This window comes from Triturus cristatus, unplaced genomic scaffold (genome assembly GCF_964204655.1).
Source record: "Triturus cristatus unplaced genomic scaffold, aTriCri1.1 SCAFFOLD_222, whole genome shotgun sequence".
In the NCBI taxonomy this organism is placed as follows: Eukaryota; Metazoa; Chordata; class Amphibia; order Caudata; family Salamandridae; genus Triturus; species Triturus cristatus.
Genome location: NW_028187493.1, coordinates 281,892 through 296,848, shown reverse-complemented (window position 1 = coordinate 296,848; position 14,957 = coordinate 281,892).

The window sequence follows — 14,957 nt, the reverse complement described above, 5'->3', positions numbered from 1 at the left end:
TGGTTTTCTCCCTCTAGAGCAGCTCTGCTGACGTGGTTCTCTGGCTCTAAAGCAGCTCTGCTGGCCTGGTTCTATGGCTCTAAAGCAGCTCTGCTGACCTGGTTCTCTGCCTCTAGAGCAGCTCTGCTGACCTGGTTCTCTGCCTCTAGAGCAGCTCTGCTGACCTGGTTCTCTGGCTCAAAAGCAAATCTGCTGACCTGGCTCTATGGCGCTAAAGCTGCTCTGCTGACCTGGTTCTCTGGCTTTAAAGCAGCTTTGCTGACCTGGGTCTCTGGCTCTAGAGCATCTCTGGTGACCTGGTTCTCTGGCTCTACAACAGCTCTGCTGATTTGGTTCTATGGCTCTAAAGCAGCTCTGCTGACCTGGTTCTATGGCTCTAGAACAGCTCTGCTGACCTGGTTCTCTGGCTCTAGAGCAGCTCTGCTGACCTGGTTCTCTGGCTCTAGAGCAGCTCTGCTGACCTGGTTCTCTGGCTCTAGAGCAGCTCTGCTGGCCTGGTTCTCTGGCTCTAGAACAGCTTTGCTGGCCTGGTTCTCTGGCTAAAAGTAGTTCTGCTGACCTGGTTCTTTGGCTCTAAAGCAGCTCTGCTGGCCTGGTTCTCTGGCTCTAGAACAGCTCTGCTGACCTGGTTCTCTGGCTCTAGTGCAGCTCTGCTGACCTGGTTCTCAGGCACTTGAGCAGCTCCACTGACCTGGTTCTTAGCCTCTAGAGGAGCTCTGCTGACCTGTTTCTCTTGCTCTACAATGGCTCTGCTGACCTGGTTCTTTGGATCTAGAGCAGGTTTGCTGACCTGATTCTATGGCTCTAAAGCAGCTCTGCTGACTTGGTTTTCTGGCTTTGAAGCCGCGCTGCTGACCTGGTTTTCTGGCTCTAAAGCAGCTCTGCTGACCTGGTTCTCTGGCTAAAGTGCAGCGCTGCTGACCTGGTTCTTAGGCTGTAGAGCAACTCTGCTGACCTGGTTCACTGGCTCTACAATGGCTCTGCTGACCTGGTTTTCTGGCTTTAAAGCCACGCTGCTGACCTGGTTTTCTGGCTCTAAAGCAGCTCTGCTGACCTGGTTCTCTGGCTCTAGAGCATGTCTGCTGACCTGGTTCTCTGGCTCTAGAGCAGCTCTGCTGATCTGTTTCTCTGGCTCTAGAGCAGCTCTGCTGACCTGGTTCTCTGGCTCTAGAGCAGCTCTGCTGACCTGGTTCTCTGGCTCTAGAGCAGCTCTGCTGACCTGGTTCTCTGGCTTGGAAGCATGTCTGCTGACCTGGTTCTCTGGCTCTTGAGCAGCTCTGCTGACCTGGTTCTCAGGCTCTAGAGCAGCTCTGCTGACCTGGTTCTCTGGCTCTAAAGCAGCTCTGCGGACCTAGTTCTCTGGCTCTAAAGCAACTCTGCTGACCTGGATCTATGGCACTAAAGCAGTTCTGCTGACCTGGTTCTCTGGCTTTGAAGCAGCTCTGCTGACCTGGTTCTCTGGCTCTAGAGCAGCTCTGCTGACCTGGTTCATAGGCTGTAGAGCAACTCTGCTGACCTGTTTCTCTTGCTTTACAACGGCTCTGCTGACCTGGTTCTCTGGCTTTGAAGCCGCTCAGCTGACCTGGTTCTCCGGCTCTAGAGCAGCTCTGCTGACCTTGTTCTTAGGCTCTAAAGCAGCTCTGCATTCCTGGTTCTTAGGCTCTAAAGCAGCTCTGCTGACCTGGTTCTCTGGCTCTAAAACGGCTCTGCTGACCTGGTTCTCTGGCTTTGAAGCAGCTCTGCTGACCTGGTTGTCTGGCTTTGACGCATCTCTGCTGACCTGGTTCTCTGGCTCTAGAGCATATCTGCTGACCTGGTTCTCTCCCTCTAAAGTAGTTCTGCTGACCTGGTTCTCTGGCTCTAAAGCAGCTCTGCTGACCTAGTTCTCTGTCTCTATAGCAGCTCTGCAGACCTGGTTATTAGGCTCTAGAGCACCTCTGCTGACCTGGTTCTCTGGCTTTGAAGCATGTCTGCTGACCTGGTTCTCTGGCTCTAGAACAGCTCTGCTGACCTGGTTTTCTGGCTCTAGAGCAGCTCTGCTGGCCTGGTTCTCTGGCTCTAGAGCAGCTCTGCTGAACTGGTTCTCTGGCTCTAGAGCAGCTCTGCTGAACTGGTTCTCTGGCTCTAATGCAGCTCTGCTGACCTGGTTCTCTGGCTCTAAAGCAGCTTTGCTGACCTGGTTCTCTGGCTCTAAAGCTGCTCTGCTGACCTAGTTCTCTGGTTCTAGAACAACTTTGCTGACCTGGCTCTATTGCGCTAAAGCAGTTCTGCAGACCTGGTTCTCTGGCTTTGAAGCAGCTCTGCTGCCCTGGTTCTCTGCCTCTAGAGCAGCTCTGCATTCCTGGTTCTTAGGCTCTAGAGCAGCTCTGCTGACCTGGTTCTAGGGTTCTAGAGCAGCTCTGCAGACCTGGTTCTAGGGTTCTAGAGCAGCTCTGCAGACCTGGTTCTAGGGTTCTAGAGCAGCTCTGCTGACCTGGTTCTAGAGCAGCTCTGCAGACCTTGTTCTTAGGCTCTAGAGCAACTCTGCTGACCTGGTTCACTGGCTCTAAAACGGATCTGCTGACCTGGTTCTATGGCTTTGAAGCAGCTCTGCAGACCTGGTTCTAGGGTTCTAGAGCAGCTCTGCTGACCTGGTTCTAGAGCAGCTCTGCAGACCTTGTTCTTAGGCTCTAGAGCAACTCTGCTGACCTGGTTCACTGGCTCTAAAACGGATCTGCTGACCTGGTTCTATGGCTTTGAAGCATCTCTGCTGACCTGGTTCTCTGGCTCTAGAGCAGCTCTGCTGACCTGGTTCTCTCCCTCTAAAGCTGTTCTGCTGACCTGGTTTTCTGGCTCTAAAGCAGCTCTGCTGACCTGGTTCTCTCCCTCTAAAGCAGCTCTGCTGACCTAGTTCTCTGGCTCTAGAGCAACTCTGCTGAACTGGCTCTATTGCGCTAAAGCAGTTCTGCTGACCTGGTTCACTGGCTTTGAAGCAGCTCTGCTGACCTGGTTCTCTGGCTCTACAGCAGCTCTGCTGACCTGGTTCTCTGGCTTTGAAGCAGCTCTGCTGACCTGGTTCTCTGGCTTTGAAGCAGCTCTGCTGACCTGGTTCTCTGGCTCTAGAGGAGTTCTGCTGACCTGGTTCTCTGGCTCTACAGCGGCTCTAATGAACTGGTTTTCTGGCTTTAAAGCCGCGTTGCTGACCTGGTTCTCTGGCTCTAAAGCAGCTCTGCTGACCTGGTTCTCTGGATCTAGAGCAGCTCTGCTGATCTGGTTCTAGGGCTCTAGAGCAGCTCTGCTCACCTGATTCTATGGCTCTAAAGCAGCTCTGCTGACTTGGTTCTCTGGCTTTGAAGCAGCTCAGCTGACCTGGTTCTCTGGCTCTAAAACAACTCTGCTGACCTGGTTCTATGGCTCTAAAGCAGCTCTGCTGACCTGGTTCTCTGGCTTTGAAGCATGTCTGCTGACTTGGTTTTCTGGCTCTTGAGCAGATCTGCTGACCTCGTTCTCTGGCTCTAGAGCAGCTCTGCTGATCTGGTTCTCTGGCTCTAGAGCAGCTCTGCTGATCTGGTTCTCTGGCTCTAGAGCAGCTCTGCTGACCTGGTTCTCTGGCTCTAGTGCAGCTCTGCTGACCTGGTTCTCAGGCACTTGAGCAGCTCCACTGACCTGGTTCTTAGCCTCTAGAGGAGCTCTGCTGACCTGTTTCTCAAGGCTCTAAAGCAGCTCTGCTGACCTAGTTCTCTGGCTCTAGAGCAACTCTGCTGACCTGGCTCTATTGCGCTAAAGCAGTTCTGCTGACCTGGTTCTCTGGCTTTGAAGCAGCTGTGCTGACCTGGTTCTTAGGCTGTAGAGCACCTCTGCTGACCTGGTTCTCTGGCTCTACAACGGCTCTGCTGACCTGGTTTTCTGGCTTTGAAGCAGCGCTACTGACCTGGTTTTCTAGCTCTAAAGCAGCTCTGCTGACCTGGTTCTCTGCCTCTAGAGCAGCTCTGCTGACCTGGTTCTCTGGCTCTAAAATGGCTCAGCTGACCCGGTTCTCTGGCTTTGAAGCATCTCTGCTGACCTGGTTCTCTGTTTCTATAGCAGCTCTGCAGACCTGGTTCTAGGGTTCTAGAGCAGCTCTGCTGACCTGATTCTAGGACTCTAAAGCAGCTCTGCTGACTTGGTTCTTAGGCTCTAGAGCAGCTTTGTTGACCTGGTTCTGTGGCTCTAGAACCGATCTGTTGATCTGGTTCTCTGGCTCTAAAGCAGCTCTGCTGACCTGGTTTTCTGGCTCTAGAACAGATCTGCTGGCCTGGTTCTCTGGCTCTAGAACAGCTCTGCTGACCTGGTTCTCTGGCTCTAAAGCAGCTCTGCTAAACTGCTTCTCAGGCTCTACAATGGCTCTGCTGACCTGGTTCTTTGGCTCAAAAGTAGTTCTGCTGACCTGGTTCTCTGGCTCTAGAGCAGCTCTGCTGACCTGGTTATCTGGCTCTAGAGCAGCTCTACTGGACCGGTTCTTAGGCTCTAAAGTAGCTCTGCTGACCTGGTTCTCAGGCTCTAGAGCAGCTCTGCTGACCGGGTTCTTAGGCTTTAGAGCAGCTCTGCTGACCTGTTTCTTAGGCTCTAGAGCAGCTCTGCTGACCTGGTTCTCTCCCTCTAGAGCAGCTCTGCTGACCTGGTTCTCTGGCTCTATAGCAGCTCTACTTAGCTGGTTCTCTGGCTCTACAATGGCTCTGCTGACCTGGTTCTCTGGCTCTAAAGCAGCTCTGCCGACCTGGTTCTCTGGCTCTAAAGCAGGTCTGCTGACCTGGTTTTCTCCCTCTAGAGCAGCTCTGCTGACGTGGTTCTCTGGCTCTACAACAGCTCTGCTGACCTGGTTCTCTGGCTCTAGAACAGCTCTGCTGGCCTGGTTCTCTGGCTAAAAGTAGTTCTGCTGACCTGGTTCTTTGGCTCTAAAGCAGCTCTGCTACCCTGGTTCTCTGGCTCTAGAACAGCTCTGCTGGCCTGGTTCTCTGGCTCTAAAGCAGCTCTGCTAAACTGGTTCTCAGGCTCTACAATGGCTCTGCTGACCTGGTTCTTTGGCTAAAAGTAGTTCTGCTGACCTGGTTCTTTGGCTCTAAAGCAGCTCTGCTGGCCTGGTTCTCTGGCTCTAGAGCAGCTCTGCTGACCTGGTTCTCTGGCTCTAGAGCAGTTCTGCTGACCTGGTTCTCTGGCTCTAAAGCAGCTCTGCTGACCTGATTCTCTGGCTCTAAAGCAGCTCTGCTGACCTGGTTCTCTGGCTCTAAAGCAGCTCTCCTGACCTGGTTCTCTGGCTCTAAAGCTGCTCTGCTGACCTGGTTCTAGAGCTTTGAAGCAGCTCTGCTGCCCTGGTTCTCTGGCTCTAGAGCAGCTCTGCTGACCTGGTTCTCTGGCTTTGAAGCAGCTCTGCTGCCTTGGTTCTCTGGCTCTAGAGCAGCTCTGCTGACCTGGTTCTTAGGCTGTAGAGCACCTCTGCTGACCTGGTTCTCTGGCTCTACAACGGCTCTGCTGACATTGTTTTCTGGCTTTGAAGCAGCGCTACTGACCTGGTTTTCTAGCTCTAAAGCAGCTCTGCTGACCTGGTTCTCTGCCTCTAGAGCAGCTCTGCTGACCTTGTTTTTAGGCTCTAAAGCAGCTCTGCATTCCTGGTTCTTAGGCTCTAGAGCAGCTCTGCTGACCTGGTTCTAGGGTTCTAGAGCAGCTCTGCAGACCTGGTTTTTAGGCTCTAGAGCAACTCTGCTGACCTGGTTCACTGGCTCTAAAACGGATCTGCTGACCTGGTTCTATGGCTTTGAAGCATCTCTGCTGACCTGGTTCTCTGGCTCTAAAGCTGTTCTGCTGACCTGGTTCTCTGGCTCTAAAGCAGCTCTGCTGACCTGGTTCTCTCCCTCTAAAGCAGCTCTGCTGACCTGGTTTCTCTGGCTCTACAGCAGCTCTGCTGACCTGGTTCTCAGGTACTTGAGCAGCTCCACTGACCTGGTTCATAGCCTCTAGAGGAGCTCTGCTGACCTGTTTCTCAAGGCTCTAAAGCAGCTCTGCTGACCTAGTTCTCTGGCTCTAGAGCAACTCTGCTGACCTGGCTCTATTGCGCTAAAGCAGTTCTGCAGACCTGGTTCTCTGGCTTTGAAGCAGCTCTGCTGACCTGGTTCTCTCCCTCTAGAGCAGTTCTGCTGACCTGGTTCTCTGGCTCTACAATGGCTATGCTTACCTGGTTCTCTGGCTCTAAAGCAGGTCTGCTGACCTGGTTTTCTCCCTCTAGAGCAGCTCTGCTGACGTGGTTCTCTGGCTCTAAAGCAGCTCTGCTGGCCTGGTTCTATGGCTCTAAAGCAGCTCTGCTGACCTGGTTCTCTGCCTCTAGAGCAGCTCTGCTGACCTGGTTCTCTGCCTCTAGAGCAGCTCTGCTGACCTGGTTCTCTGGCTCAAAAGCAAATCTGCTGACCTGGCTCTATGGCGCTAAAGCTGCTCTGCTGACCTGGTTCTCTGGCTTTAAAGCAGCTTTGCTGACCTGGGTCTCTGGCTCTAGAGCATCTCTGGTGACCTGGTTCTCTGGCTCTACAACAGCTCTGCTGATTTGGTTCTATGGCTCTAAAGCAGCTCTGCTGACCTGGTTCTATGGCTCTAGAACAGCTCTGCTGACCTGGTTCTCTGGCTCTAGAGCAGCTCTGCTGACCTGGTTCTCTGGCTCTAGAGCAGCTCTGCTGACCTGGTTCTCTGGCTCTAGAGCAGCTCTGCTGGCCTGGTTCTCTGGCTCTAGAGCAGCTCTGCTGGCCTGGTTCTCTGGCTAAAAGTAGTTCTGCTGACCTGGTTCTTTGGCTCTAAAGCAGCTCTGCTGGCCTGGTTCTCTGGCTCTAGTGCAGCTCTGCTGACCTGGTTCTCAGGCACTTGAGCAGCTCCACTGACCTGGTTCTTAGCCTCTAGAGGAGCTCTGCTGACCTGTTTCTCTTGCTCTACAATGGCTCTGCTGACCTGGTTCTTTGGATCTAGAGCAGCTTTGCTGACCTGATTCTATGGCTCTAAAGCAGCTCTGCTGACTTGGTTTTCTGGCTTTGAAGCCGCGCTGCTGACCTGGTTTTCTGGCTCTAAAGCAGCTCTGCTGACCTGGTTCTCTGGCTAAAGTGCAGCGCTGCTGACCTGGTTCTTAGGCTGTAGAGCAACTCTGCTGACCTGGTTCACTGGCTCTACAATGGCTCTGCTGACCTGGTTTTCTGGCTTTAAAGCCACGCTGCTGACCTGGTTTTCTGGCTCTAAAGCAGCTCTGCTGACCTGGTTCTCTGGCTCTAGAGCATGTCTGCTGACCTGGTTCTCTGGCTCTAGAGCAGCTCTGCTGATCTGTTTCTCTGGCTCTAGAGCAGCTCTGCTGACCTGGTTCTCTGGCTCAAGAGCAGCTCTGCTGACCTGGTTCTCTGGCTTGGAAGCATGTCTGCTGACCTGGTTCTCTGGCTCTTGAGCAGATCTGCTGACCTGGTTCTCAGGCTCTAGAGCAGCTCTGCTGACCTGGTTCTCTGGCTCTAAAGCAGCTCTGCGGACCTAGTTCTCTGGCTCTAAAGCAACTCTGCTGACCTGGATCTATGGCACTAAAGCAGTTCTGCTGACCTGGTTCTCTGGCTTTGAAGCAGCTCTGCTGACCTGGTTCTCTGGCTCTAGAGCAGCTCTGCTGACCTGGTTCATAGGCTGTAGAGCAACTCTGCTGACCTGTTTCTCTTGCTTTACAACGGCTCTGCTGACCTGGTTCTCTGGCTTTGAAGCCGCTCAGCTGACCTGGTTCTCCGGCTCTAGAGCAGCTCTGCTGACCTTGTTCTTAGGCTCTAAAGCAGCTCTGCATTCCTGGTTCTTAGGCTCTAAAGCAGCTCTGCTGACCTGGTTCTCTGGCTCTAAAACGGCTCTGCTGACCTGGTTCTCTGGCTTTGAAGCAGCTCTGCTGACCTGGTTGTCTGGCTTTGACGCATCTCTGCTGACCTGGTTCTCTGGCTCTAGAGCATATCTGCTGACCTGGTTCTCTCCCTCTAAAGTAGTTCTGCTGACCTGGTTCTCTGGCTCTAAAGCAGCTCTGCTGACCTAGTTCTCTGTCTCTATAGCAGCTCTGCAGACCTGGTTATTAGGCTCTAGAGCACCTCTGCTGACCTGGTTCTCTGGCTTTGAAGCATGTCTGCTGACCTGGTTCTCTGGCTCTAGAACAGCTCTGCTGACCTGGTTTTCTGGCTCTAGAGCAGCTCTGCTGACCTGGTTCTCAGGCTTTTAAGCATGTCTGCTAATCTGGTTCTCTGGCTCTAGAGCAGCTCTGCTGGCCTGGTTCTCTGGCTCTAGAGCAGCTCTGCTGAACTGGTTCTCTGGCTCTAGAGCAGCTCTGCTGAACTGGTTCTCTGGCTCTAATGCAGCTCTGCTGACCTGGTTCTCTGGCTCTAAAGCAGCTTTGCTGACCTGGTTCTCTGGCTCTAAAGCTGCTCTGCTGACCTAGTTCTCTGGTTCTAGAACAACTTTGCTGACCTGGCTCTATTGCGCTAAAGCAGTTCTGCAGACCTGGTTCTCTGGCTTGGAAGCAGCTCTGCTGCCCTGGTTCTCTGGCTCTAGAGCAGCTCTGCTGACCTGGTTCTTAGGCTGTAGAGCACCTCTGCTGACCTGGTTCTCTGGCTCTACAACGGCTCTGCTGACCTTGTTTTCTGGCTTTGAAGCAGCGCCACTGACCTGGTTTTCTAGCTCTAAAGCAGCTCTGCTGACCTGGTTCTCTGCCTCTAGAGCAGCTCTGCTGACCTTGTTCTTAGGCTCTAAAGCAGCTCTGCATTCCTGGTTCTTAGGCTCTAGAGCAGCTCTGCTGACCTGGTTCTAGGGTTCTAGAGCAGCTCTGCAGACCTGGTTCTAGGGTTCTAGAGCAGCTCTGCTGACCTGGTTCTAGAGCAGCTCTGCAGACCTTGTTCTTAGGCTCTAGAGCAACTCTGCTGACCTGGTTCACTGGCTCTAAAACGGATCTGCTGACCTGGTTCTATGGCTTTGAAGCATCTCTGCTGACCTGGTTCTCTGGCTCTAGAGCAGCTCTGCTGACCTGGTTCTCTCCCTCTAAAGCTGTTCTGCTGACCTGGTTTTCTGGCTCTAAAGCAGCTCTGCTGACCTGGTTCTCTCCCTCTAAAGCAGCTCTGCTGACCTAGTTCTCTGGCTCTAGAGCAACTCTGCTGAACTGGCTCTATTGCGCTAAAGCAGTTCTGCTGACCTGGTTCACTGGCTTTGAAGCAGCTCTGCTGACCTGGTTCTCTGGCTCTACAGCAGCTCTGCTGACCTGGTTCTCTGGCTTTGAAGCAGCTCTGCTGACCTGGTTCTCAGGCTTTGAAGCAGCTCTGCTGACCTGGTTCTCTGGCTCTAGAGGAGTTCTGCTGACCTGGTTCTCTGGCTCTACAGCGGCTCTAATAAACTGGTTTTCTGGCTTTAAAGCCGCGTTGCTGACCTGGTTCTCTGGCTCTAAAGCAGCTCTGCTGACCTGGTTCTCTGGATCTAGAGCAGCTCTGCTGATCTGGTTCTAGGGCTCTAGAGCAGCTCTGCTCACCTGATTCTATGGCTCTAAAGCAGCTCTGCTGACTTGGTTCTCTGGCTTTGAAGCAGCTCAGCTGACCTGGTTCTCTGGCTCTAAAACAACTCTGCTGACCTGGTTCTCTGGCTCTAAAGCAGCTCTCCTGACCTGGTTCTCTGGCTCTAAAGCTGCTCTGCTGACCTGGTTCTAGAGCTTTGAAGCAGCTCTGCTGCCCTGGTTCTCTGGCTCTAGAGCAGCTCTGCTGACCTGGTTCTCTGGCTTTGAAGCAGCTCTGCTGCCTTGGTTCTCTGGCTCTAGAGCAGCTCTGCTGACCTGGTTCTTAGGCTGTAGAGCACCTCTGCTGACCTGGTTCTCTGGCTCTACAACGGCTCTGCTGACATTGTTTTCTGGCTTTGAAGCAGCGCTACTGACCTGGTTTTCTAGCTCTAAAGCAGCTCTGCTGACCTGGTTCTCTGCCTCTAGAGCAGCTCTGCTGACCTTGTTTTTAGGCTCTAAAGCAGCTCTGCATTCCTGGTTCTTAGGCTCTAGAGCAGCTCTGCTGACCTGGTTCTAGGGTTCTAGAGCAGCTCTGCAGACCTGGTTTTTAGGCTCTAGAGCAACTCTGCTGACCTGGTTCACTGGCTCTAAAACGGATCTGCTGACCTGGTTCTATGGCTTTGAAGCATCTCTGCTGACCTGGTTCTCTGGCTCTAAAGCTGTTCTGCTGACCTGGTTCTCTGGCTCTAAAGCAGCTCTGCTGACCTGGTTCTCTCCCTCTAAAGCAGCTCTGCTGACCTGGTTTCTCTGGCTCTACAGCAGCTCTGCTGACCTGGTTCTCAGGTACTTGAGCAGCTCCACTGACCTGGTTCATAGCCTCTAGAGGAGCTCTGCTGACCTGTTTCTCAAGGCTCTAAAGCAGCTCTGCTGACCTAGTTCTCTGGCTCTAGAGCAACTCTGCTGACCTGGCTCTATTGCGCTAAAGCAGTTCTGCAGACCTGGTTCTCTGGCTTTGAAGCAGCTCTGCTGACCTGGTTCTCTCCCTCTAGAGCAGTTCTGCTGACCTGGTTCTCTGGCTCTACAATGGCTATGCTTACCTGGTTCTCTGGCTCTAAAGCAGGTCTGCTGACCTGGTTTTCTCCCTCTAGAGCAGCTCTGCTGACGTGGTTCTCTGGCTCTAAAGCAGCTCTGCTGGCCTGGTTCTATGGCTCTAAAGCAGCTCTGCTGACCTGGTTCTCTGCCTCTAGAGCAGCTCTGCTGACCTGGTTCTCTGCCTCTAGAGCAGCTCTGCTGACCTGGTTCTCTGGCTCAAAAGCAAATCTGCTGACCTGGCTCTATGGCGCTAAAGCTGCTCTGCTGACCTGGTTCTCTGGCTTTAAAGCAGCTTTGCTGACCTGGGTCTCTGGCTCTAGAGCATCTCTGGTGACCTGGTTCTCTGGCTCTACAACAGCTCTGCTGATTTGGTTCTATGGCTCTAAAGCAGCTCTGCTGACCTGGTTCTATGGCTCTAGAACAGCTCTGCTGACCTGGTTCTCTGGCTCTAGAGCAGCTCTGCTGACCTGGTTCTCTGGCTCTAGAGCAGCTCTGCTGACCTGGTTCTCTGGCTCTAGAGCAGCTCTGCTGGCCTGGTTCTCTGGCTCTAGAGCAGCTCTGCTGGCCTGGTTCTCTGGCTAAAAGTAGTTCTGCTGACCTGGTTCTTTGGCTCTAAAGCAGCTCTGCTGGCCTGGTTCTCTGGCTCTAGTGCAGCTCTGCTGACCTGGTTCTCAGGCACTTGAGCAGCTCCACTGACCTGGTTCTTAGCCTCTAGAGGAGCTCTGCTGACCTGTTTCTCTTGCTCTACAATGGCTCTGCTGACCTGGTTCTTTGGATCTAGAGCAGCTTTGCTGACCTGATTCTATGGCTCTAAAGCAGCTCTGCTGACTTGGTTTTCTGGCTTTGAAGCCGCGCTGCTGACCTGGTTTTCTGGCTCTAAAGCAGCTCTGCTGACCTGGTTCTCTGGCTAAAGTGCAGCGCTGCTGACCTGGTTCTTAGGCTGTAGAGCAACTCTGCTGACCTGGTTCACTGGCTCTACAATGGCTCTGCTGACCTGGTTTTCTGGCTTTAAAGCCACGCTGCTGACCTGGTTTTCTGGCTCTAAAGCAGCTCTGCTGACCTGGTTCTCTGGCTCTAGAGCATGTCTGCTGACCTGGTTCTCTGGCTCTAGAGCAGCTCTGCTGATCTGTTTCTCTGGCTCTAGAGCAGCTCTGCTGACCTGGTTCTCTGGCTCAAGAGCAGCTCTGCTGACCTGGTTCTCTGGCTTGGAAGCATGTCTGCTGACCTGGTTCTCTGGCTCTTGAGCAGATCTGCTGACCTGGTTCTCAGGCTCTAGAGCAGCTCTGCTGACCTGGTTCTCTGGCTCTAAAGCAGCTCTGCGGACCTAGTTCTCTGGCTCTAAAGCAACTCTGCTGACCTGGATCTATGGCACTAAAGCAGTTCTGCTGACCTGGTTCTCTGGCTTTGAAGCAGCTCTGCTGACCTGGTTCTCTGGCTCTAGAGCAGCTCTGCTGACCTGGTTCATAGGCTGTAGAGCAACTCTGCTGACCTGTTTCTCTTGCTTTACAACGGCTCTGCTGACCTGGTTCTCTGGCTTTGAAGCCGCTCAGCTGACCTGGTTCTCCGGCTCTAGAGCAGCTCTGCTGACCTTGTTCTTAGGCTCTAAAGCAGCTCTGCATTCCTGGTTCTTAGGCTCTAAAGCAGCTCTGCTGACCTGGTTCTCTGGCTCTAAAACGGCTCTGCTGACCTGGTTCTCTGGCTTTGAAGCAGCTCTGCTGACCTGGTTGTCTGGCTTTGACGCATCTCTGCTGACCTGGTTCTCTGGCTCTAGAGCATATCTGCTGACCTGGTTCTCTCCCTCTAAAGTAGTTCTGCTGACCTGGTTCTCTGGCTCTAAAGCAGCTCTGCTGACCTAGTTCTCTGTCTCTATAGCAGCTCTGCAGACCTGGTTATTAGGCTCTAGAGCACCTCTGCTGACCTGGTTCTCTGGCTTTGAAGCATGTCTGCTGACCTGGTTCTCTGGCTCTAGAACAGCTCTGCTGACCTGGTTTTCTGGCTCTAGAGCAGCTCTGCTGACCTGGTTCTCAGGCTTTTAAGCATGTCTGCTAATCTGGTTCTCTGGCTCTAGAGCAGCTCTGCTGGCCTGGTTCTCTGGCTCTAGAGCAGCTCTGCTGAACTGGTTCTCTGGCTCTAGAGCAGCTCTGCTGAACTGGTTCTCTGGCTCTAATGCAGCTCTGCTGACCTGGTTCTCTGGCTCTAAAGCAGCTTTGCTGACCTGGTTCTCTGGCTCTAAAGCTGCTCTGCTGACCTAGTTCTCTGGTTCTAGAACAACTTTGCTGACCTGGCTCTATTGCGCTAAAGCAGTTCTGCAGACCTGGTTCTCTGGCTTGGAAGCAGCTCTGCTGCCCTGGTTCTCTGGCTCTAGAGCAGCTCTGCTGACCTGGTTCTTAGGCTGTAGAGCACCTCTGCTGACCTGGTTCTCTGGCTCTACAACGGCTCTGCTGACCTTGTTTTCTGGCTTTGAAGCAGCGCCACTGACCTGGTTTTCTAGCTCTAAAGCAGCTCTGCTGACCTGGTTCTCTGCCTCTAGAGCAGCTCTGCTGACCTTGTTCTTAGGCTCTAAAGCAGCTCTGCATTCCTGGTTCTTAGGCTCTAGAGCAGCTCTGCTGACCTGGTTCTAGGGTTCTAGAGCAGCTCTGCAGACCTGGTTCTAGGGTTCTAGAGCAGCTCTGCTGACCTGGTTCTAGAGCAGCTCTGCAGACCTTGTTCTTAGGCTCTAGAGCAACTCTGCTGACCTGGTTCACTGGCTCTAAAACGGATCTGCTGACCTGGTTCTATGGCTTTGAAGCATCTCTGCTGACCTGGTTCTCTGGCTCTAGAGCAGCTCTGCTGACCTGGTTCTCTCCCTCTAAAGCTGTTCTGCTGACCTGGTTTTCTGGCTCTAAAGCAGCTCTGCTGACCTGGTTCTCTCCCTCTAAAGCAGCTCTGCTGACCTAGTTCTCTGGCTCTAGAGCAACTCTGCTGAACTGGCTCTATTGCGCTAAAGCAGTTCTGCTGACCTGGTTCACTGGCTTTGAAGCAGCTCTGCTGACCTGGTTCTCTGGCTCTACAGCAGCTCTGCTGACCTGGTTCTCTGGCTTTGAAGCAGCTCTGCTGACCTGGTTCTCAGGCTTTGAAGCAGCTCTGCTGACCTGGTTCTCTGGCTCTAGAGGAGTTCTGCTGACCTGGTTCTCTGGCTCTACAGCGGCTCTAATAAACTGGTTTTCTGGCTTTAAAGCCGCGTTGCTGACCTGGTTCTCTGGCTCTAAAGCAGCTCTGCTGACCTGGTTCTCTGGATCTAGAGCAGCTCTGCTGATCTGGTTCTAGGGCTCTAGAGCAGCTCTGCTCACCTGATTCTATGGCTCTAAAGCAGCTCTGCTGACTTGGTTCTCTGGCTTTGAAGCAGCTCAGCTGACCTGGTTCTCTGGCTCTAAAACAACTCTGCTGACCTGGTTCTATGGCTCTAAAGCAGCTCTGCTGACCTGGTTCTCTGGCTTTGAAGCATGTCTGCTGACTTGGTTTTCTGGCTCTTGAGCAGATCTGCTGACCTCGTTCTCTGGCTCTAGAGCAGCTCTGCTGATCTGGTTCTCTGGCTCTAGAGCAGCTCTGCTGATCTGGTTCTCTGGCTCTAGAGCAGCTCTGCTGACCTGGTTCTCTGGCTCTAGTGCAGCTCTGCTGACCTGGTTCTCAGGCACTTGAGCAGCTCCACTGACCTGGTTCTTAGCCTCTAGAGGAGCTCTGCTGACCTGTTTCTCAAGGCTCTAAAGCAGCTCTGCTGACCTAGTTCTCTGGCTCTAGAGCAACTCTGCTGACCTGGCTCTATTGCGCTAAAGCAGTTCTGCTGACCTGGTTCTCTGGCTTTGAAGCAGCTGTGCTGACCTGGTTCTTAGGCTGTAGAGCACCTCTGCTGACCTGGTTCTCTGGCTCTACAACGGCTCTGCTGACCTGGTTTTCTGGCTTTGAAGCAGCGCTACTGACCTGGTTTTCTAGCTCTAAAGCAGCTCTGCTGACCTGGTTCTCTGCCTCTAGAGCAGCTCTGCTGACCTGGTTCTCTGGCTCTAAAATGGCTCAGCTGACCCGGTTCTCTGGCTTTGAAGCATCTCTGCTGACCTGGTTCTCTGTTTCTATAGCAGCTCTGCAGACCTGGTTCTAGGGTTCTAGAGCAGCTCTGCTGACCTGATTCTAGGACTCTAAAGCAGCTCTGCTGACTTGGTTCTTAGGCTCTAGAGCAGCTTTGTTGACCTGGTTCTGTGGCTCTAGAACCGATCTGTTGATCTGGTTCTCTGGCTCTAAAGCAGCTCTGCTGACCTGGTTTTCTGGCTCTAGAACAGATCTGCTGGCCTGGTTCTCTGGCTCTAGAACAGCTCTGCTGACCTGGTTCTCTGGCTCTAAAGCAGCTCTGCTAAACTGCTTC